This window comes from Lactuca virosa, chromosome 1 (assembly GCF_052849685.1).
Source record: "Lactuca virosa cultivar CGN04683 chromosome 1, Lactuca_virosa_CGN04683_v6, whole genome shotgun sequence".
NCBI classification, from domain to species: Eukaryota; Viridiplantae; Streptophyta; class Magnoliopsida; order Asterales; family Asteraceae; genus Lactuca; species Lactuca virosa.
This window is the reverse complement of record NC_136426.1, coordinates 27,388,239-27,414,457: the sequence shown is the minus strand read 5'-3', so window position 1 is coordinate 27,414,457 and position 26,219 is coordinate 27,388,239.

The window sequence follows — 26,219 nt, the reverse complement described above, 5'->3', positions numbered from 1 at the left end:
TCCTTCCTTTGTGAACAGATCGGTTGGACATTACTCCAATGATGCTCATTTAATAATTTTGAATTCTTATCGTTATCTAAGATGTACTGGAATTTCATCTTTCATGCATTGTCTTTCTGTGATGTCAAGGTTCTAAAGTCACAAAGACTGAGCCTTCGATATTACAAAATTTTCCACTGGAACTTGTTACTAGAAACAATTCCATGGTTATAAAGTCTAAAATTCAAGGTACACTCCTTGAACACTTCTCTTGCATTAAAGTTTCCAACTCACACGTAGATTCTAGAAGCATCTATTATGGAAACATTTCCATATTCCCATATGACCATCAATTCTGAACAAAAACCATCTCAATCTAAAATGTGTCACTATGGTCCTTCCTAACAATATTATACTCCTAACTATCCACAAGCAACTAGACTTCAGTAAACCTTAAAATGTTCTTGATAGTTGTTTAACAAATTTAGTCACATGAAATTCTAATCCTTTTCACACAATTCTAAAAGCATTTGAAAAATTAGAATGAGCGAATATTATATCATATGTAATCGATCCTATATCTGAAGCATTTGAGACTCAACTCATTATGTCATACATAAAGATTTGATATTTGTTTAATCTTTTGCTATAATATTTCTATATATCGAATCTCTTATGTTGAAACACTTCAACATGATATTCATATATATATATATATATATATATATATATATATATATATATATATATATCTTTGACTAAGTTCTATTAATCCATACAATCTAAACCTTTTAGATTTAAAATGAAATATGAGTGCTCTCTCCCTTAAGTCCACTATAGCAAAGAATTCCCAAACTTTGCAAATTTAAGACATTGTTCCATACGAACAATATTGTCAACATGCAATACCAGCCTAAAAGTTATGCTCCCACTAGCTTTGACATGTACCCAGAAATCATTTGGACTATTATAAATCAATACCCTTTGAATTTCTTACGGAAGTGTAGATTTCTGTCACGCGATGTTTGGATAAGTCTACAACTAGGCTTCTTAAGCTTATACACCTTAGTTGGATAGTGTGTGTTTAAGCCCTTCAAGACTGATAAATATATCTTTTGAAATTTCAAACAATTCTTTTATGTTCCTCACAATTCGAAATCTAAAGAAGGATGTCGTAATCATATTGCCAATTTAAGAATGCAACTAACACAACCAATATCCATATTGATCTTTATCAAATATTAAAATGTACTAGCAAAAGTGTTTCCTCATAATCATTTTCATGAATTAGATCGAAACCTTTGCAACTTAGATTTCAAGGTGCATCCGTTCTTATCCATGTGGATAATCCATTTCCAACCTACAGTCAAAAGATAAGGTTCAGGACAAACCAAAATCAAATTCAGCTTTCCTTCATGAACTGAACTTTTCTATTTTAATTTCTTGTCTTCTGGCAGCACAAGGGCTTACCAATGCTTCCATGTTGTTAGCACCTCACATATATTGATCAGTGTACTTTTAGTTAAAAATAAAAAAATAAAATAAAATAAATACAAAAACTTATGAAGAACATAGTACTCATAAACATTGCCAACCCAACTGGAAGAGCATAGAAATAAGAATATGTCAATCGAACACAATAGGTTATCGACCTCAGGTCATGTGCTAGTGATAACTAAAAGGTTTATTTTCGGTTCACTCTTGAAACTCTCAAGAAAAATACGACTCCCACTGACTTCTTGACATATAAGTTTATCACTCAGGAAACACTCCTTGACGAGCTAAAACAAATATTCAGACGTTCGTGCTGATTCCCGAGAAGAAAACACTCCATAGAATAGGACTCAGTTTATCTTTTGTTTCTCGATCAACGAAAACATCAAAACTCCAATTCTAAATGTGCTAAAGTAAGTAAAGTATTCTTTACTCCACGTATTACAAGGTGTTATCATCTTTCTTAGTTTGGAATGAGTTTCAAGATATGATTTATAGTTACTAGAGCATGGCTCTAAAACTTGATTGGAACAAAGTCTCACTCATTTATGATCGAACCATTTCCAACAATGTTCGATTCCACTTCTTAGTCATACAATTGCATTAAGATATTCTTTGAGGATTAATTGTGATACAATTCCATAATTACTAAGATTATCATAAAACATGATACTAAACTACTCTCGTTTCCTTTCAGATTGGAGAATCTTTTATCTTTTTGCCTAATAGATTCTTCTATTCGTTCTGCCACTCTTTGAACCTTTTCAAAAGTATTAGAATTTTGTTTAATCTTATAAACATAATCATATTTGTTGAAGCATCAGTAAATCATGACAAAAAGAGTTATCATCCTTTTTGGTGGATCTGAAGAGTTCATATCAACATGTACAAGATCCATTAGTCATTCACTTGCATCACATAAATATGTGAACAACGAATTAGTCATAATTTTCCAATGAACAAGATTCTTAGGAATCAATATCCACCAGTAATATTGCCATTATTAGAAATATAACCAACACTTTCATAAATGTCATTGCAAGGAAATACAAATAAGGCAACTTCATAAAAATCAAATTGGAACTTTTCCTTACAATGCATAAAATGAAAAACTATATTTCTAGACATCTCCAAAGAGTAATAGCAATCTATTAAATTTACCTAACTCCCTAGTAGTAGCTCCAAATTTTGACCATTGAACTATGTGACCAAAGACCATTTCGCACGATCAGATTTACCTCACTCTGTTTAAGCTTCTTTCTTTCTTTTAGATTTTACAATACCATCAAAACATGATCATCACATTATGTATTAAGAGTCCAAGAATAGGAACTTATGGAGTTAGATAATGGATGTACCTGAAGTAGAGTCACATGAATTGACTTTACTATCTTTAAGATATTTCATGTATTTCGGGCAGCTTTCCTTCCAATCTCCCTTCCATTGGCAGTACAAACAAATGGACTCATTAGGGTCAACATGTGGAACAATCTAAGAACGACCATTTCTCTTTACCATACGATCAGACAGTTTGACCTAGGCCAATCCATTTCGATTGGGAAGAGAAATATTTTCTTGATCACAAATGTTACCACTATCAATGTCCATGGAAAGCTTGGGATTAGACCTTATAAGAATTTCTACTTCATTTGTGTTCTTAAGCATTTCTGCTTCAACAACTATCAAAATTTGGGTCAAATAAATTAGGCTCACGTCGAGATTCCTCATATGAAAGTTCTTAATGAACTGACCATATGACTTTGGAAGCGAAAGAAGAAACAAATCATTGGCTTGCTCCTTTGGGAATACGACAACCATTTTCGCCATTTTTTCAATGCACGATTTCACTTTTAGAACATGCTCACACACAAAATTTCCATGTTTATGTTTACATGCCAAAAGGGCTTGAGTCGTTTCATATCTTTCAACTCGAGGAAAACGTGACGTTGGGAGAGTCACAGGAGGAGGAGAGTTGCAGAAATACAATGTCCAATTCCACCATTTTCTAAGGAAAGGAAATCAATTTCACCTTGACTCGAATGTGGAAGACCATCTCCAGAAGATTGAGGAAAACCATTTCCAAAAGAACGAGGAAGACCATTTCTATCTTCATAAGACATCTAAAGTTGGGAGAAGAGAGAATTCAAGTTAGTTGATTTGAATCTCAATTAAATTAAGGCTAGGATCCATATGTTCATTTCGTAACCTGAAGAGGGATGCCATAGTCATATCACGAAACTATTTTAGGTAGGTAGAAACATTTCACCAATTCCAATCATATGAAACTCCTAGATCTTTTGTGATTTTCATTGAAATACCAATGACATGTTTAATCTCGGATTATGCTCTTACCAATTGTGACTAAGATGCTGAGGATCACAATTAAGATGTGAATAAACATGCAAACCCACTCAAACACCCTCGATCGATTTATATCTCCTATTGATGTGTCGGTTAACCACACACGCTCCATCAACAATTATAAAAACAATTTGTTTCATCATTTCATCTTTATATCCCACATTATTGTGTCAATTAACCACACACGCTCCACTAACATCTCATAAAGAAACGGTGTGCAATTTCATGGATTAGCATTCATTTCACATTTTTCCTAAAGTAATTAGAGTGGTATATTTAAAGTGGGTTCTAGTACTTTTTAGCATCATACTTTTAATGAGGTTATGTCCTATCAAATCCGTTCGGATAATGACCCTCCACGATACAAGGAAGCAGTGGCTAAGAATATACACCCATTCATCCATCATAGACAGTTTCCTTATACCCCCTTACAATATGGATTTGTAAATGAGGCGTACTAGCGATTTGACTGATTTTTCTTATACATATAGTATATTAAACATTTAATCATATATACTATACGGTTTATTTTAAAACTTTTCAAAAATACTAGGTTTAAAATTACTTTTCGAAATTAACAATTAATTAATTAATTTTAATCAATTAGTGATTTACCAATTATCATTAGTTAACCAATTACATTAATTTAAATCATCAAGGATTTAAATAATTATTTTCAATTAAACAATTAATAAAATAATTCGAATTTAAATTATTAGGGATTAAATAATTGTCCTCAATTAAACAATAAAATAATTCAAATTTAATCCTAATCCCAAATACCCTTCTAATTTCCGAAAAGGTATAGGGTTACCAGGTTTTTAATTATCCAAATTTTAAGGCATTTAAAATTGTAATTAAGGAAACTAGAAACCTTAAGGGATACCTACTAATTTTCTAAAATAAGGGGTGGAGGCTAGGGTTTCAAGAACCCTAGCCTTTTGTGAACATTTAAACCATTAGGGTTTAATTTCCATAAACCCTAATTTTGATCCATTCATTATTATGCACAATCAAATAGAAAACTAAGGCTCTGATAACACTAAAGGATTTTCTAGGTTATAAAAAATACATGTAAGAGGAAAACACTTAAACCCTTAAGTTCACATGCAACCTAGAAAGGATCTATGTTTTCTCTATTGATATCAATAAACTATGAACATCAAGAACCCTAAGGGAAACCTATTATAATCGAAATATACATAGGGTTAGGGTTACATACCATTTATTTGTTGTAGTAAACAAATCACTTTAATCCCATGTGTTTGTTGTGTTGGGTTTTCTTATGCATCAAATACACTCTAAACTAGGTAGCAGGAAAATCGAAACTACGATATACCTAAGTGTACATGCAACCTATGGATGTATGGTTTCATGCTAATTACTGTTGGATTAGGTGTCTAAGCCCATAACTATAATTGGTATGTACTTGACCCGATAGTAGCATGGTCCATTTCAGGTTTCCTTCACCAGAACAATTTGATAGATGGATATTTGAGAAAGAGGTTATTTTTGATTTATTAATATATTATAAGTATAATATATTAATTGAGAAATCATGTTGTTTAATTAGTATTGGTCAAGAATTAATTTAGAATTAATTTAGTGATCAAAAGAGACTAATTAAATTGGTACATATGGATTGGGCTAATGATCCATGATTGAATTGTGATGTGATAAGCTTATGGGTTATATGAAGTATTAGTCCAAATCAAATGCATGGATCATAAGCTTAATTGTAAGAATTAGGGTTACTCATGACTCTTGGAATTCTACACTATATATATGTAACTCTAAGCCTAAAATCGGTTACCACTTGCATTCCAAGAAGAAGAATCCGATTTTGAGTCTTCATGACCTCTCTGATATCCATCTAGTTGTTTATTGGTGTTTGTGACTTGTTTGAGGCACAACACTTGGGGTGCTAAGTTCTCTTAAGGCCAAAGTTCTACTAGCTACATCAAGAGGTAATCTTCTAACCAGTTTTATGATTCATATATCAAATTTTGTATGCTAGATTAGGCTTCATGCTTTGGAAAACAATATTGCATGTATAATTAGAGAAAAATTAGATCCAAAGCATTAGGGTTGTATGTGCACCATAGGAATGTTATAGTACATAAAACCCATCAGTGGTATCAGAGCCATGTGTGTTCTCTATTATATTGATACAATTGTGTGATTTTCAAAAGCTGAAAAATGACAATTCTGGATTCTGCCAGGGCCTACTCGATGAGTCCATCAATGAACTCGACGAGTAGGTGCCTTATGAAGATGAACTCGTCGAGTTCATAAGTTCACTCGACGAGTTGGATCATCAGATGGCAAGATTTTCGAGTTTTTGGCCTGTATTGGATTAGGATCATTACCACAAATTGTTTTGGTTCATAAAATTTGATTTTACTAATATGGTAATGTTTATCCCCATCCAAAAATATGAAGTTTGTCAAATTTTAAGATAATTACTTGATTTTGTGAAAAACTAATTATTTGTAAAATTTGAAGTTATCTTGTAATATGAATCAAATTAGGTCAAATTGGTAAATGATGAATTATATGATAAATGGATTAGTTAAATTTGATCTATATGTTTGTTGAAAAGTTCCATAACTTGTCCTCAAGTTATGGAATGTGAAAAGTCCTTATTTATGAAACAACTAACTCTTGTAAGTTATAGAATGCAAGAAGTCTTGAAAGGTTTCATAACTTGTCCTCAAGTTTGGAATTTGAAAGGTCTCATTCATGGAACTTAAAAATCCATAAGTTATGGAAACCAAAAGTTTTTGACAAGTTACAAAACTTGCCCACAAGTTTTCGAACTTGAAGAGTCTCATTTATGAAACTTTAATTCCAAACCCTAGAATTTTAAAAGTTTAAAATTCAACCCTTATACTATTATAACATTAAGAGTTTAATACCTATATATATATATGTATAAAACAAGTCAATCTTACCGTTAGTAGGCCTCATTCAAGAAGCCGGTCTATAAGGGGGTATAAGGATATTGCCTATAATATGGTGGTTTAATGGGTGTCCACTCTCACCCACCGTTTCCTTGACTGGTGGAGGGTCGTTATCCGAATGGGTAGGATAGGACATTAATCTTCATTAATAAGTATAATGATATTATAAAGTAACTAAACTTTTATAAATTCCTAATCTTAGTTACTTTAGGAAAAATGTGAAAATGGTGCTATTCCATGAAATTGCACTTTGCACCTTGTTAAGTCGTTAGTGGAGTGTGTGTGGCTTTGGGACTAACAATGTGTGGCATAGATATTATTCTATACTCTTTGCCTCCTTGTTATGATCAGTTTCGTATGACTTATCATATGAACAAGGAGGAGGTCACTCTAAGCAAACTTCAAGGCCTTTTAAGGACTACTGAAAGTAGTCTAAACGGAAAATCTGTTGTTTCTACTCCTACTGCAACTGCCCCTGTCTTGGCAATTGGACATGGGAAGGGAAAGAAGAGGAATGCTCCTTCTAAGATCCACAAGGGAAAGTCCCATGATGGATCCTCTTCTAATGGTACCAAAGTTGGTTCTGCTAAACCTTCTCCCAATCCAAAGGAAGCAGAGTGCTTCCATTGTCATGAAAAAGGGCACGGGAAGCGAAGCTGCCCCAAATACTTGCAGGACATAAAGGATGGGAAGATCAAACCCTCCTTCGCAGGTATTTATACTATTCTATCTAATAACTCATCACATGCTAATTCTTGGGTCCTGGATATAGGATGTGGTTTTCACATTTGTTCTGATTTGCAGGGTCTAAAAGGAAGTATCGATGTGGAGCACGGGAAGATAAACTTGATCATGGGGAATAGGAAAAGGTCGTCTGTCACCAAGATTGGAGTTTATTCGTTATTGCATAGTAGTGGGTTAAATTTAGATTTGAATAATTGTTGCTACTCGTCAGATATGGCGTGAAATATTATTTCTTTTCATAGTTTGTATAAACAAGGTTTTACCTTTTCTTTTAATAATGAAATTGGTAGTATTAATGCTTATTATAATGGTACATTTTATTTTGAAGCATTACCTTGTAATGGTATATATTAAACTTTGATGGTTGTAGATAACTTAGGAAATAATGTATTGCATATCGGTTCGTCCAATGGTTTGGATAAAGCATGTTTATGGCATTTTCGTCTTGGAAATGTTAACAAGAAGCGCATAGCCCAACTCCAAAAGGATGGAGTGTTGGAGTCATTTGACTTAAAGTCAGATGACACTTGTGAATCTTGTTTGCTTGGAAAGATGACCAAGTCACCCTTCACTGGTACTTGTGAAAGGGGTGAGGGTTTGTTGGATCTCATACACACCGATGTGTGTGGGCCCTTCAGAACCGCCACAAGGGATGCTAACCGCTTCTATGTGACTCTCACTGATGATTATAGTAGATATGGGTATATCTACTTAATCAAGCATAAGTCAGAAACCTTAGAAAAGTTCAAAGAGTTTAAACAAAAAGTGGAGAATCAGGTGGGCAGGAAGATAAAGATGCTCTGATCCGATCGAGGAGGAAAGTATCTTAGTATCGAGTTCCAAGACTATCTTAAGGAATGTGGAATTGTTTCACAACTGACGCCGCCTAGGACACCACAGCTTAATGGTGTGGCTGAGAGGCGCAATCGAACCTTGCTAGACATGGTTCATTCCATGATGAGTCGAGCTTTATTACCTATCTCATTCTTGCGGTATGACTTAGAGACTGCCGCCCATATCCTTAATCTATTCCTAACTAAAAAGGTTTCCAAAACACCTCACGAGATGTGGACAAGGAAGGTTCCCTCGTTAGCACACATCAAGGTCTGGGGTTGCGAGGCTTTTGTGAGAAAAAAGACTCACGACAAGCTCGAACCTCAAAGTGAGCGTTGTATTTTCATCGGCTATCCACATAAATCCTTTGGATATCTATTCTATAGACCAAGTGACAATGTTGTCTTCGTTGCAAGGAGAGGAGTCATTCGCGAGAAAGAAGTCAGATGCTAAGAGGATACTGGGAGGCAAATTGACCTTAAAGAGCTTCAAGAGTTAAGCGATGAAGGAACCTCAAACACTAGCGCTCAACCCGAGGAGGAAACTCCTGTTGAACCGATTGACGAGTCCTTACCTCTGAGGCGTTCCAGTAGAGTTAGACAGGCACCTGAGTTTTATGGTTTCCATATTAATACTGAAGGTGACACATTTATCAGTGATAGTACATTGGTAAACTTGGATGAACCTAACAACTACAAGGAAGCCATGGCAGGCCCCGAGTCTGCAAAATGGAAGGAGGCTATGGACAACGAGATTCAGTCCATGTATGACAATCATGTTTGGAACTTGGTTGACAATGTACCAGGCCATAAGACAGTCGGGTGCAAATGGATCTTCAAGAAGAAGACCGACATGGATGGGAAAGTACACACTTATAAGGCGCGATTGGTTGCGAAGGGCTTTACTCAAACTCTTGGAGTTGACTATGATGAGACCTTATCACCAGTGGCAAAGATTAAATCTATAAGGGTTATGCTAACCATAGCTGCATTTCATGATTATGAAATATGACAAATGGATGTCAAAACCGCTTTCCTTAATGGGAAGTTGGCTGAAGATGTTTACATGAATCAGCCAGAGGGTTTTATCAATGCAAAGTACCCTAATAGAGTGTGTAAGCTTGAGAAATCCATTTATGGATTTAAACAAGCATCTCGCAGATGGAATCTTTGTTTCAATGAGAAAGTCAAAGAGTTTGGTTTTTCGAGAAACGAAGATGAGTCTTGCGTATATGTCAAAGCTAGTGGGAGTATAGTTAGCTTTCTGGTATTGTATGTGGATGACATACTGCTCATAGGAAACGACATCCCAACCTTGCAGGAGGTTAAGTCCTGGCTTGGGAAGTGTTTTGCTATGAAGGGCCTTGGGGAAGCTGCATATATTCTAGGGATAAGGATATTGAGAAACAGGAGTAAAAGACTAATAGTACTTAGTCAAAGTACCTACTTGGACAAAGTGTTGAAGCGCTTCAGCATGGAGGAATCCAAGAAAGGAGAATGACTTATCCAAAGCAATACCAAACTGATTAAGACTCAGAGTCCGAGTACCGATGCTGAGATAGCATAAATGAGTCGAATACCATATGCTTCTGTTGTTGGTTCGATCATGTATGCTATGACGTGTACTCGCCCTAATGTAGCCTTTGCTTTAAGAATGGTTATTAGATATCAAGGGAATCCTGGTAAAGAACATTCTTAAGTACCTATGGAGGACTAAGGACTGGGTCCTCACCCTCGGTGGGAGTGATGACTTGAGAGTGACAGGGTATAGTGATGCCAACTTTTAGACTGACAGAGATAATTTCCGCTCTCATTCAGGCTGGATATTCACCTTAAATGGAGGAGCAGTAACTTGGAAAAGTTCCAAACAGGAGACTATAGCTGATTCAACGTGCGAATCAGAGTATATAGCAGCAAGTGAAGCGTCGAAGGAGGCAATATGGCTAAAGAACTTCATCGGAGACCTTGGAGTTGTACCAGCTATAAAGGTATGGAGATTTTTGTGATAACGAAGGTGCAATCGCCTTAGCCAAGGAACCAAGGGATCATGGCAGATCCAGGCACATCGACATAAAATATCACTTCATAAGACATCGAGTACAATAAGGATTCCTCGTAATGAAGGGGGTATCATCAGAGGAGAACCCAACAGATCCCTTACGAAGGGACTGAGTAGGGTTAAGCACTTGCAGCACGCGAGAAGTATCGGGCTGAAGGACGATATTAGTTTTTTAGTGATTAGATAAATATTTAGAAACTTGTAATAGCTAAAATGTAATTGACATTTGATGATTGAATAAATATTTATAAGTAAAGTTACTATCTTGTGTCAATTATTTACTATTGTTTCATTTTGCATGTTTTGACTTCCAGAATAATAAGATTATTCAAACCATCCACAGTCGATCATACTTTGGAAGTAGGCTATGAAAGTAGACTGTCATGAATGGGTTTTGTAAGATTGTCTAAGGTGTTAGACATAGCAAAGTTTGCTACAAACATTCATGAGTGCTCTTGAAATAAGATTTGAGTATTGGACTAAACCCACACTCACATGAATCACTTCATGGAATTTATCACGAGTGATTGTGAGATGATAATATCGTATAGTCTTCAAACCAAGATATATGAGTTGTTGATTATGAGTTGGTTGTACACTGACAGTGCGAAAACGCGTCAGTAACTTGATGTTATAAAACATGCTGTTGTGTATGATTTAACGAATAGTTAGTACAAGCATATAAGTCGAAGTTTATTTGTTCCTTTTATCCTAAGAGGATCAAAAGCGATATCTTGGGCCCCTCGATGATTTTGTTTTGACTTATGTGTCGGGCCCGGTCGGGACTAAATTGATGTGTTCAATTAAATTTTTTGTCAAACAAATCAGAAATCGTGAAACAAACTGCTAGACAATAAGTATGACTATGTTCCATGTATTTGTTTGCATGATATCTTGAAGAACAGAGGATTATATGATCACTTATCTAATGGACGCATCAGAGTATGACAGCGGTTTTTTGAGAGTTACGATTGCTAATCGGATTTTAAGTTGCATTGGCAATTATAGTTATTAGGCTTATCCAAGTGGGAGACTGTTGGATTAGGTGTCTAAGCCCATAACTATAATTGGTATGTACTTGACCCAATAGTAGCATGGTCCATTTCGGGTTGCCTTCACCAGAACAATTTGATAGATGGATATTTGAGAAAGAGGTTATTTGTGATTTATTAATATATTATTAGTATAATATATTAATTGAGAAATCATGTTATTTAATTAGTATTGGTCAAGAATTAATTTAGTGATCAAAAGAGACTAATTAAATTGGTACATATGGATTGGGCTAATGATCCATGATTGATTTGTGATGGGATAAGCTTATGGGTTAGTCCATGAAGTATTAGTCCAAATCAAATGCATGGATCATAAGCTTAAGTGTAAGAATTAGGTTTACGCATGACTCTTGGAATTCTACACTATATATATGTAACTCTAAGCCTAAAATTGGTTGCCACTTGCATTCCAAGAAGAAGAATCCGATTTTGAGTCTTCATAACCTCTCTCATATCCATCTAGTTGTTTATTGCTGTTTGTGACTTGTTTGAGGCACAACACTTGGGGTGCTAAGTTCTCTTAAGGCCAAAGTTCTATTAACTACATCAAGGGGTAATCTTCTAACCAGTTTTATGATTCAGATATCAAATTTTGTATGCTAGTTTAGGTTTCATGCTTTGGAAAACAATATTACATATATATTTAGAGAAAACTTAGATCCAAAGCATTAGGGTTGTATGTGGACCATAGGAATGTTATAGTACATAAAACCCATCAATTACATCTACCCTAGAAAACATAAATACAAAGAAGAAAACACACCTCTTTCGTAGCCCTTGATCTCCATGCTTGAGATCTTGATCCTCCATGAAGTTGCTTGGTCGATAGGACCCAAACCAGAATCCCTCTAATGGTATCACACCCAATAACACCAAACAGTGGAATAAAAAATAACTAGGAGAAGGGTCAATTTCACAAACCCCAAGAGGGTTAGAAATCATCCCTAAGAGGGGGAGGAAGAAGGGTTGGCGAAAGTTCAAGCCAAGGTGCAAGGAAGAATGAAATCCCTAAGGCCCTATTTATAGCCTTGGATCCCTTCCTATGTTTTGTACTCCTTCCCATGTCGGATGGGAGTCGAACAACGGAATTCACTCTTTTCCCATGTGGGATGAAGTGATTTTCATCCAAACCTAATTCCATAATAGTTCTGGAACATTCCTGATTAACCAACTATCGATTAATGAATATTCAACCCTTTAATTAATTAAACTGATAATTAATTCCCAAAATATATTTCTAATTAGTTTCTAATTAATTATTAACCATAATAACTAATAAACCAATTTATCCTTTATTTATTCTACTCAATTTGGGTCTTGAGGGCAACCCAAAAGGACCCTGTTATTATTAGAAATATTCCAATAGTTAATGACCTTAGACATTCTTTCCAACATATTGGTCTTGGAAAGCGAGCACCAAAAGGATGATGCATCTAATGACTCACAACCAAAACCAGAAACCCTAGAATGAGGAGGAGAGAGGAGATATGATGAAATTTCGTTCCTATTCCTTTTAGGTAATACGATCAACAAAATTTGCAAGCCAATGGCTTATATTTATAGTTTAGGTAACTTGCAGGCAAAACAAAATTTAATTTAATTAAATAATAGATTTAATTCTAATTCAAATCCTTTCATTTTAAGCAACCAGGAGACTTCCAGAAACCCTAGGAAACCATCCATACCATGAGGGTTCTAAAAATTGTTTCTTTTGTTTAACTATTGAACAATTACAATTCACTCCTTGCATCTTTAATTAATTCTTATTAATCCCGAATTAATTCCAGAATCCCTCTAATGGTATCACACCCAATGACACCAAATAGTGGAATAAAAAATAACTAGGAGAAGGGTCAATTTCACAAACCCAAAGAGGGTTAGAAATCATCCCTAAGAGGGGGAGGAAGAAGGGTTGGCGAAACTTCAAGCCAAGGTGCAAGGAAGAGTGAAATCCCTAAGGCCCTATTTATAGCCTTGGATCCCTTCCTAGGTTTTGTACTCCTTCCCATGTGGGATGGGAGTCGAACAACGGAATTCACTCTTTTCCCATGTGGGATGAAGTGATTTTCATCCAACCCTAATTCCATAATGGTTCTGGAACATTCCTGATTAACCAACTATCGATTAATGAATATTCAACCCTTTAATTAATTAAACTGATAATTAATTCCCAAAATATATTTCTAATTAGTTTCTAATTAATTATTAACCATAATAATTAATAAACCAATTTATCCTTTATTTATTCTACTCAATTTGGGTCTTGAGGACAACCCAAAAGGACCCTGTTATTATTAGAAATATTACCAATAGTTAATGACCTTAGACACTATTTCCAAAATATTGGTCTTGGAAAGCAAGCACCAAAAGGATGATGCATCTAATGACTCACAACCAAAACCAGAAACCCTAGAATGAGGAGGAGAGAGGAGATATGATGAAATTTCGTTCCTATGCCTTTTAGGTAATATGATCAACGAAATTTGCAAGCCATGGCTCATATTTATAGTTTAGGTAACTTGCAGGCAAAACAAAATTTAATTTAATTAAATAATAGATTTAATTCTAATTTAAATCCTTTCATTTTAAGCAACCAGGAGACTTCCAGAAACCCTAGGAAACCATCCATACCATGAGGGTTCTAAAAATTGTTTCTTTTGTTTAACTATTGAACAATTACAATTCACCCCTTGCATCTTTAATTAATTCGTAGTAATCCCGAATTAATTCCAGATTAATTCTGATTAATAATTAATCAATTCTAATTGATTTCATATTAATTTATTAATCATATAAATTAGCAAATAAATTATTTAACATTTGATCTCATATTAATTTACTAATCATAAAATATATCAACAATTCAACTATCTATTTCTAATTAATATATTAATCACATAATATAATAACAAATCATTTTTTCATAATTTCAAATTAGTTTATTGATTATATAATAATCTAATAAATTTTACTTATCTCTCCTAATATCAATTCTAGTTATTTCTAGTTATGAGGGCAACCAAAAAAGACTTTGTTTTAACTACAAAAGTATATCAGTTTAGTTATGAGCTTAGACACCTTAATCCAATAACAAATCCCCATAAAGATAAGAAATAAACACCACATGTTGTTCATTTGAGGATACAGATTGGAAAGAAAGGTATGGGTTGATAAGCAACAAATGGTATCTTGGTAATTTGGTCTACAAACATCATATGTGGAATACTACATAATAACATTAGATATAGTAATAATAATAGTAATAAACGGATAAATACTTAAGGATTTATGTCATTAAATGACAACCACTGATATTTAATTTTCTCTTTAGGTCACTTATGTTTTAACTATACTCAATCGACCACCAAAAACTTTTTCGAGTTCTTATTACACCATTGGAATAGATAAGGATGTTTGATTCTAAATGTTATGCTTAATGAAGATTCTTATAAACCCACAGTTGCATTAATATATAGTAAATACTTGTCTTTTTTGTTCTTATATTTATTTTCCTAAGAATCTAAAATGTAAACTAATTTATACTTAATATAGAACACTCGTCTACTTAATAAACACAAACTTTAACACATAAACACACATCATATATATCATCCAGACTGTCCCACATAAAAAAGCAACATATTATATTTCTACACGAACAACCATACATCATATTTCATATCCACTGCACCCACATCACATCCATATTGGTAAATTTATACATATATCACAAGTAACTCATCACAAGTATATAAACCAATTAATAGAGATTAGATAGCTAAAAAAGAAAAGAAAAAATATACTTGAAACATATGGTGCTTGAGACATTGGAATAGTGTTTATGGTTGTCCCACTGACACTTGGTCTAGAATTGAGGATTAGGCTCCAGTTGAACTGTGAAAGGATTACATTGAACCTGACAAAAAATAGACATATTACAATTTACACATTTACATGTATTCCTTCAACAACCCATAACTTATCAAGATATAAACTGAGTTTATTCACGTGATGGAATAGGTATTCGAGACCATAAGGTGGATGATACCTATCATAAACAAAGCTCTACAAAATAAAATAAAATAATGAATTTAAGTACAAAGTTTGGTAAAATGTAGATGAATGGTAACTAACAAGTATAAGGAATATGGGAACTGTTGATAACTATAAGGAACAGGTTGGCAATAAGTTGGGCTTCCAACAAATTGCCCTCCCTGGAGACTACTAAAATTGGCGATATTGGTCTCATGCGTCCTACAAGTAAAAACCAACTTCAATATGTGAAAATTATAATTAATTAAATAAAAGGTTACAAAAATTCTACCAAAAGGTTAAGGCAGCTGAGGGCGACCAAGTGATGCCAAATTACAATTTCCCCTTCTCCCTGCCGTTGTTGTATTTTTTGGTGCCTTTTGTTTTGTTTCATCTCCATTTCCCTATATGTTCATATGATGATGCTTTGATGCCTTTGTGACTTTTGTCTCATCAACCATTTATGCCAAAATTCATGATACACTACATATGCCCTCCTATATATTTCATAAAACATGAGAAATTCATTTATCATATGCATTTATATAATCAAGTTGATCAATAAGGATACCTTGACATATTTCAACATCAAATTCATAAAACATTGAATTCCAACAACACCACACTTTGTTAACCGTTAGATTACAATCAAAGCAGGATCAAATAGATTTTACACCATTGTGTGATTTCCCTGATAACGAAAACACAAATGGAGTATCCGGTTAAGAATAAAGGACCCAACATTCTTGTACATATACATAAGGCTCCAGTAAAAATTCAAATTAAAATGATGAAATGGAAATCCAATATAGATGGAGGCCTAGAACATGGTAAAGCTAAATTATACCCTCCTTTGGTTTCGGGATAATAAATCATCAATTTGAATGCTCATCAACACTATTACAGAAATTTAAGAAGCATGTCTTATTTATTAAAGAAAACGAAGTTGAGATCAAACCTTATTCGACCATTCCATCGATGCCTTCAGTTGCTGGATTCACCACAATGTATAATTTTTTCCCACGAAAGAATATTGGCACTCTCTGTTAGTATATCTCTGTATTTAGCCCACATATAGTTTTGTACAGCTCATTATTAGCCTAGTACATATAGCCTTTATGAATGTAACGTGTATATATATATATATTCTGTTGTACCCTTTATTCTAGTCAAGGAATGATACTCAATATTATGGTATCAGAGCCTACACCATAATTCTCTCTTCTTATCTCGCTATTTACTTCTTCTTGTCACCGACGGCTCTCTTCCATCTTCTTCCCCCGAACCCTAATCTGTTTTTGTTAACTGCCATGACTGGCGGCCCTGCACCTTCTCCCCCCCCCCCCTCACAAGGTTTTCTGTGTAACAAGCATCAAAGCTCACATTCCACTCGTTCTTGACCTTGACAAACTCAATTATGACACTTGGAGGGAGCTGTTTGTTACCCTCTGTGAAGCTTATGACATGATTGATCACATTGATGAAACATATGACACACAAAATCCTCAACCAACCAATCTCGAGTGGAAGAACATTGATTCAGCTGTAAAAGGTTGGATCTATTCCACCATCTCCCAAAATATTCTCAACAATATCATCAAGAGATCCTGTAATGCTCGAGTTGTTTGGCTTGCAATCGAACGCCTGTTTCGTGACAATAAAAACTCTCGGGCAATTCAACTTGACACTGAACTCAGAAACATCACTATGGGTGATCTCAATGCCAACTCCTACTGCACCAAAATCAAATCTATAGTTGATCTTCTCGAGAATCTCGATCCTATCAACAAGGTACCTGATAAAAACCTTGTCATTTATGTAATTAATGGTTTGTCTCCTAGCTTTGACAGTGTTGCTAGCCTCATCCGCCATCGCTCTCCTTTCCCAACATTTGATGAAGCTCGCTCTATCCTTCTATCTGAGGAACAACGTGTTCTGTTTCAACGGGTGTCTCCTTCATCAGCCCACTCCGACCACCCGTCTTCACCGGCCTTGCTTCACACATCATCAAACGAACACCACCGGGGAGGTAACAGCCGTCGATCTGACCGCCGCCAATAGCCTAATCGGCGCCGACAACAGTCCACCAGAAACAAAAATGGCTTCACGTCGACTTACCCACCCCAACAATATGGGTGGGTCTTCATCCCTCCGCCGACTCCACAAAATCATCAGTGGAGTCCAAGAAATAACCATCCATTTCAGTGGACTGGCCCACAAAAATCTCCACCACTGTTGACTTCATCAGCAGGTCTTTTTGGGTCATCCCCTTCTCAACAGCAGGTCCCACAAGCCCACTTTTGTCACACCCCCGAACCAGACGGCAGAAACGTCCGAGGGCTCGCGTGACTTAAATTGAAATATCATCACAATGAATATACATGAAACGTAACACATTCATCACCAAACATTACATAGTACAACTGGCATTGTTTACATCAAGTACAAGGTTTACATTACATGATTTCCAAAATATAAAGTGTTTGGTGATTAGCAACTACAAAAGAAACTTTCAACACACTGGATGCTTCCTTGTCTAACGATTACCTGAGAATACAAGTTATTTTGAAAACGGTCAACATAGATAATGTTGGTGAGTTCATAAGTGTGTTTGATGTAAAGTAGTTTATGTCATTCGTAAAACCCAGAAAATCCGATATTTTCTGTATTAAAACTTTTCTTGAAAATGTGGTGATGATCCTGTAAGTATATGCGTGAATGATTTCAAGACGTGAATAAAGGAGAAGTTTTGCATTATAGTTTTTGAAAGTACAAATGAGCAAGATTGGTTTCCTCGGAAAACCCGATGTTTCCCGATAAAAAGTTATGATTGTTTTGCATTATTGTATCGTTACATCGAATGAATATGATTTCCCTTGATTAATGATGTCGGATTTCTACGTGAGTCGTTATAACCATGCATGATAATGACTAGTTCGTCTATCTTGGCATTCTAATGAACACCGAAATTTGATCTTAAGACTTTGTCACCCTAGACTGGCCGAGTCTAACTGTAGCGAACAGCTTAGGTGTGGGGGAGTCACCCCCGTATAGATCTATACACAAACTCTCGCTCTCCCTCCAGGAGACTTTGATTACAACTACACACTACGACCGACACTTGTTGGTGTCACCCGTTATTACTCACTCAATCCACATGAATTTGATTAACCTTGATTAATGATCTGATTTTAGTTTACTTGAAGAGAAGGTAAGCCTAACAGACGAGGAGAAGAGGACTACTAGGCCCTACTAATTTCGTATGTTATTTAAGGCTGTCGAGTATACGAAAAGCGCGTTGGCCCATTTCGCATATGATTAATTTGGACCTTACTAGTAATGTTAATGGGCCGCTGAGGCCCAATAGCATGTAAAAACCATTGAGGGTCTCCTAAGCATGTAATTGGGTCACAGGAGGCCCAATAATATGTATTATTTATGTTGGGCCCAAAAGCCATGTTAATGAGTCACGAAGGCCCATTAAGCATGATTAGAATCTCTCAAGCCCAACCATTTGAACGTTTACTTGTTTTGTATAGTATTAATGTTGCGAGTTGTTTAATCGATATGTCGTATAAATCACGAATTTGTTTTATAACGATTTATAGATTTATAAAAATAGTTATTTTTCTATTTACAACCCATAAGTTATAAAGTTTTGTATATTTTGACCCAATTATTATTATTATCAACATAATTGACCAAAAACATTAGTTTGACCTATTCAGCCCCTTATTTTGTAAAGTTGGCAATTTTTGCCCTTTTTATAAAAAAAATGACATATTAAGTCCTTGAACTATTTTTCTTGACATCTTTGACCCAAACACTTATTTAAATAATGTTTTAAGCCCAAAAGTAAATTTTAGAAAGTTTCAACCCTTTAGTTAAAAGATTTGCATTTTAGTCCACCTTTTTCACAATTTTTACACTTTTTACCCAAAATCCAAAATCTTTGCATTTTAAATCCTTTTTAACAAATAAGATCATTTTAAACCCCAAAAATAGATTTATTTACTTTTCTACCCACTGTTTTGAGAAATTTACCATTTCAGCCCCTTAAAACCATATTTTTCGCAACTTTGGGCCTATGGGCCGAAAAGCCCAAAATTTTGCCCAATAAGCCACAAATTTCGTTTTTAGTCCTTTGAAAAACATAATTTTCATAGAAACTTCCATTTTAACTGTTTTGACATTTTGAACCTTGTAAAAAATGTAAATGACAACTTTTTCCCAAACTTTTGTTTATTTGACAAAAATAGTCCAATAATGAGTTTTATGTTGTAGTGTGTTATTTTAAAGCTTGTATATTAGTTTATCTTGACATGTTAAGTGAAATATGACCTAGATCACATATTTTTCCTTCTTGAACTATAGATCTTGAAATATCTTTCATTTTTAGCACATATATACCACAAAAACACAAGAAATCACACATATCATACAAATACACATAGATCTTCACATTTTACTTGCATTCTCCCCCATAAAACATATGAAAACCGAAAATAGAGGGGTATGAACTCACCTTGCTTTGATGTTTTCGATTTGAAGAAAGAATGGAAGAGTTTGATGTTATTTTCGGCCCTAGAAAGCTTCTTGAGAAGACTTTGGCTTAAATAGGTTCTAAGAAGCATGATCATGAACTTTCATGAGTTAGAAGGAGATTTATAAAAGAATCAAGAAACTAAACCATGGATCTAAGCACAACTTACCAAGAAGTGATGATATTCTCTTGAAATCCTCTTGATACACAAGCAAAATTTCGAGATTTTGGAGTGCGAAGGAGGAGGATACTTGAGAGAGTTTGGAAGAAGCTTGATGTTGTGTGTGGGTGTTTTCCTTGTGCTCTCGGCCGAAGAAGAAAAAGAGAGGGGAATAGAGATATAATGAGTTGACATGCATGGAAGTATGAGAGATTATAGCATTGTTACATGTTGAATAATAGGGAGGTGGCATCAAAGTCAACCCTCCCTAATTACATCTCTTTTTTTTACTTGGGCCGAGAGAGAGAGAAGGGAAAGAAAAGATTTGGGCCTTAGTGTTTGAGTTTCGAAATGTGAAGCCCAAATTGATAGTTTTCGGCCCATTGGGCCTTTGGAGTGGATTACGGCCCAATCTTGCATGAAAGAATGGATTTGTGGCTCTTTAGGGCTTATTGGATTGTTATGGCCCAATAAGGCCCATTAAAGGTAAACTAGTCCATTTTAGACTTATAAAGCCCAAAAAGGTTAAGTCTCATGAAAGTGGGTCCAATGAAAGCCCATTTAAGAGTTCTGAGCCCAAAATAGTCAAATTGGAAGTTTATTGGCCCATTAGGCCCAATAAGGAAATCCTAGTCCATAATGGACTTAAACCGGGATTTCTAGGGTTTTCAACTTTACTTGATGAATCTAAGTTTGAATGTGCTTCCATAGGTTGAATTTCAAGCATATCATGAATTAGGGTTTACGAGTTTACAGTAGATAATGTTTACAAGAGTACAGAATTTCCTAGCTAGAATGCTAGTTGTGACATCATCCCCCCGTTAGAGGGAATTTCGTCCCGAAATTCTCTTTTGAAGCTAGATTTGAGAAGGCGAGAATAGGTGAGGGTACTTTTGCTTCATCTGGTCTTCGCGTTCCCATGTGAATTCCGGTCCACGTTTCGCGTTCCACCGAACCTTCACTATTGGAATGCGGCTTTGCTTAGTACGCTTCACCTCCCTGTCCATGATTTCAACTGGTTCCTCGATGAACAGGATATTCTCGTTGATTTCGATTTCTTCTAACGGAATGACGAGAGTTTTGTTGGATAAGCACCTCTTCAAATTGGAAACATGAAACACGGGGTGTACACTGCTGAGTTCGGTAGGTAGCTGCAGTCTATAAGCTACTGGACCAATTCGGGCAAGAATCTCGAATGGTCCAATGTACCGTGGGTTTAGTTTTCCCCGTTTCCCAAAACGGATCACCCCTTTCCAGGGGGAGACCTTTAACAACACCCGATCCCCGACTTGAAATTCCAAGGGCTTTCGCCGCTTATCGACGTAGCTCTTCTGTCGGTCGCGTGATGCTTGAAGTCGAGCTTTGATTTGAACTATTTTCTCTGTCGTTTCACGTATGATTTCTGGTCCTGTTAATGCATTGTTTGGTGTCTGCCCTCTTGCCAGTTGAGTGTTGCCTACCTCTGTCCAACACAACGGTGATCTACATTTACGACCACATAATGCTTCGAAAGGAGCAACTTTGATGCTTGCGTGATAACTGTTGTTGTATGAAAACTCAATTAAAGGTAAGTGGGTATCCAACGACCTTCCAAAGTCTATCACACATGCTCGAAGCATATCCTCAAGCGTTTGAATGGTTCGCTCACTTTGACCATCCGTCTGTGGGTGGTAAGCAGTGCTCATGTCGAGTTGTGTCCCCATAGCCTTCTGTAGCGATTGCCAAAAGCGTGAAGTGAACCTACTATCTCGATCTGAGATGATAGATATTGGTACTCCATAGAGTCTCACAATTTCCTTGATGTAGATTCTTGTTAGTCGCTCCATCTTGTATGTCTCCTTTATTGGCAGGAAATGGGCGGATTTTGTCAACCTGTCGACTATCACCCATATGGTATCCAATCCATCTGTTGTCTTGGGTAATTTGGTCACAAAGTCCATAGTAATCCTTTCCCATTTCCACTCGGGTATTACCGGCTGTTGTAATAGTCCCGAGGGCTTTTGATACTCTACCTTCACTTTAACACGAGTGAGGCATTTGCTAACGTAAGTGGCAATCTCTTCCTTCATGTTAGGCCACCAATAACATTGCTTGACATCCAGGTACATTTTATCTGACCCTGGATGGATGGAGTATCGTGTCTTATGAGCTTCATTCATGACTACTTCTCTGAATCCTCCAAGTTTAGGGACCCAAATTCGGTTCATGAAATAATATGTTCCATCCTCCTTGACTTCGAAGTTCTTTTCCATTCGACGTAACGCTTCGCTCGTTCTGTTTTCTGTCTTCATGGCATCGAACTGGGCTGCTTTGATTTGTGAGGACAGATGGGATTGGATGGTTATTGAAAGAGTCTTCACACGACGATTGGAGTATTCTTTCCGACTCAAGGCATCAGCTACCACGTTAGCCTTGCCTGGGTGGTACTTGATTTCGCACTCATAATCGTTTAGCAGCTCAACCCATCTTCGCTGCCTCATGTTTAACTCCTTTTGATTTAAAATGTGCTGGAGACTCTTATGGTCGGTGAAAATGGTGCACTTGGTACCATAAAGGTAGTGCCTCCAAATTTTCAAGGCGAAGACCACAGCTCCCAATTCGAGATCATGGGTGGTATAATTCACCTCATGTGTCTTTAGTTGTCGGGATGCATAAGCTATCACCTTACCACGCTGCATGAGTACACAGTCTAAACCCTGATTCGAAGCATCGCAGTAAACTACGAAGTCCTCTGTTCCCTCTGGTAGTGGTAGTACGGGTGCACTACAGAGAGCTCGCTTCAGAGTTCGGAAGGCAACCTCCTACTTTTCTGTCCATTCAAATGGCACGCCCTTTTGTGTAAGCATGGTAAGTGGCTTGGCTGTTTTGGAGAAGTTCTGAATGAATCTCCTGTAATAGCCTGCGAGACCTAAAAATTGACGAATTTCTGTGGGTGTCGTTGGGACTGCTCATCCTTCAATGGCTTTGATCTTAGAAGGGTCCACATGTATCCCTTCTTGGCTGACAACATGACCTAAAAAGTTTACGCTACGGAGCCAGAACTCACATTTAGAGAGTTTTGCGTATAACTTTTCAGTTCGTAGGGTTTCCAAGATTTTCTAGAGATGTCGGTCATGCTCCTCTTTGCTTCGAGAATAGACTAGAATATCGTCGATGAAAACGATGACAAAGTTGTCGAGGAATGGTCGGCAGACTCGATTCATCAGGTCCATGAATGCGGCAGGGGCATTCGTTAGACCGAAGGGCATTACAACGAATTCATAATGTCCATAGTGTTGGATTAATGTCTAAGTCCATAACTATAATTGGTAAGACTTGACCCGACCCGGCATGGTCCATTTGGGTTGCATGGCATCATGCATTTGGATAGACTATAATGAGAGAAATAACACTTAAGGTTGGTTAATATATTATAAGTTCTAATATATTAATAAGGTTATTTAATTAGTATTGATCAAGAATTAATTTGGAATTAATTAAGTCATCAAAAGGATACTAATTAAATATATGGGTTGATTGTGTAAATCATTCATTCTTATATATGTGGGCTTGTGATCCAAGATTCCTTATGTTGGACTAAGTCCATGGGGTGACCCATGGATACTCCATGGAGGTTAAAATCCATGGAGCATAAGGAATGGGTAAAGTTATGAGTTACATGGTGTAACCCTAATAGCCACCATATAAAAGAATCCCATGGCTCAAGAAATCGTGCACTAATGTGTGAGTGTGAGGGCTAGACGATTTCAAGGAGTGTTCCATTTCTCTCAAGTCATCCCATGTGCATTTGGTGTTGTGTGAACCATTTGAGGTGTCACACTTGGGGCACTAGGCACTCAAGCTTCATGGAGACAAGCTACATCAAACAAAGGTATGTATTCTATCCATTTGATTACCCAAGTATCAAGTATTGTATGCTAGATAGGGTAATACCTTGGAAAGTTCATAATTGCATGTATAATAGAGAAAACATAGATCCAAGGTATTTAGGGTTGCATGTACACTTAGGAGTGTTAGAATGCTCATAACCCAACAGTGGTATCAGAGCCTAGGCTTGTTTTCTTGTTATACTTGCAAAAGTAGCTGAAAAATCGAGTTGGATGCATATATTCGATTGTTTTGGCTGGAATTGGACTAGGAACATTACCCTAAGATGTTTTTGGACTTATAAACTTGTTTTTGATGTGGTAATGTTCATGCTAATCCAATTTCTAAAATAATTGTCATAATTTCAAGATTTGTATTAGTTTGTATGTTCATGCTAATTTCTTGAAGATTGATGATTTGAATTATCTTGTTCTTATGAGGTTCTTAGATTAATAGAAACGTTATGTGAAATAGTTGTTTTCAATCCATTTTAATCTAAGAGTTGATTCCAAAGTGTGTTTTTGTAACTTGTCCTCAAGTTATATGAAAAGTCACATTTAAGAATCATAAAAACTCATAAAAGTTGGCAAAGGTTACAAAATGAAGAGTCTAGTTGTAATTAAATGGTTTTATGACTCCATAACTTGTCCTCAAGTTATGGAGGTTCAAGAGTCTCTTCATTAAATTAAAAAAAAAGTGTAACCTTAATTAGTTCTATAAGTTACAATAAAAAAAAGTTATTTTTTTTATTAATTAGTTTAAAGTCTTCCATAACTTGTCCTCAAGTTATGGAACTTGAAGAGTTTTTTTTTTTTTAATTAAAACTACTTTAAACTTATAAGTTATGGAATTAATTAGTTTTGAATAGTTTCAAAACTTGCCCTCAAGTTTTGGAATTTGAAAAGTTTTTACTTATGAATACTTTAATTCCAAGTTAGCCCTTAGAATTTTAAAAGTTAAAATTCAACCCTTATACTTTATAATATTATAAGTTAATAATATTTATATATATGTATAAGAGTAAAGTCAGTCTTACCGTTAGTAGGCCTCATTCACGAAGCCGGTCTATAAGGGGGGTATAAGGTTACTGCCTATAAAATGGCAGTTTAATGGGTGTCCACTCTCACCCACCACTTCCTTGACTGGTGGAGGGTCGTTAGCCGAACGGGTAGGACAAGGACTATAATTCTCCTTTCATTAAAAGTATTAATGATAAATACTAAGTAACTAAACTCTTATTAATACCCAATCTTAGTTACTTAGGAAAATGTGAATTTGGTGCTAACCCATGAAATTACACTTTGCACTTTGCTTAAGTCGTTAGTGGAGCGTGTGTGGTTAACCGGCACACTAACCTGGACTTAACAAGGTAGGCAAAGGGTAACTTAATATTTATCATAGTATCGGTGGAGCGTGTGTGGTTAACCGGCACACTGATTAAGGGGTAAATATTAAGGGTACCAAGTATATTTGCATGGTTATTCACACCTTGTTTTGTGATCCTCGGCATCCCAGTCACAAAACCTGAAGGGCACACTCGAGATTGAAACATGCCTTTGAACAGTTCAATGAATCTCAAAGATCTAGGACTTTCAAATCCAATTAAAACCTAATAAATTATTTCGTTTTTCATGGTGGAAATTGGTGAATCGTCATTCACCTACCTTCAAATATTTTATAGCTTGGATTACGGCATCCCTATTCTAAGTTATAAAATAGTTTGTTGGGTCCTAGCCTTAATATTTCATATTGGGTGTCATATTAAGGACTTTAAATCAACTATCTTGAATATCTCCCAAAAAAGATGTCTGGTCTAGACATTTATGATCTTCCCAAATCTCTTGAAACAAGCTTTCCTAAATGAAGATGATGTCCCATGGATATCATACTTCTTTCACCTCCTCCAATTATTCTCCCTAACCCACAAGTTCCTAAAAAGTTTAAGGTCACTCAAGCCCTATTGGCAAGGCAAGGTCTAGGTGTGATCACATCTTGGAGATGTAGTCACATATTGACAAGCCGGGAGAGTTGGGTGTCAAAGTCTTGAGAAAGTTGGTGGCTCAACTACTTTCTAAGTCACATAGTGAGTTCTTTTGGGAATCCTATGAAACAGACTAAGACAAGACCCT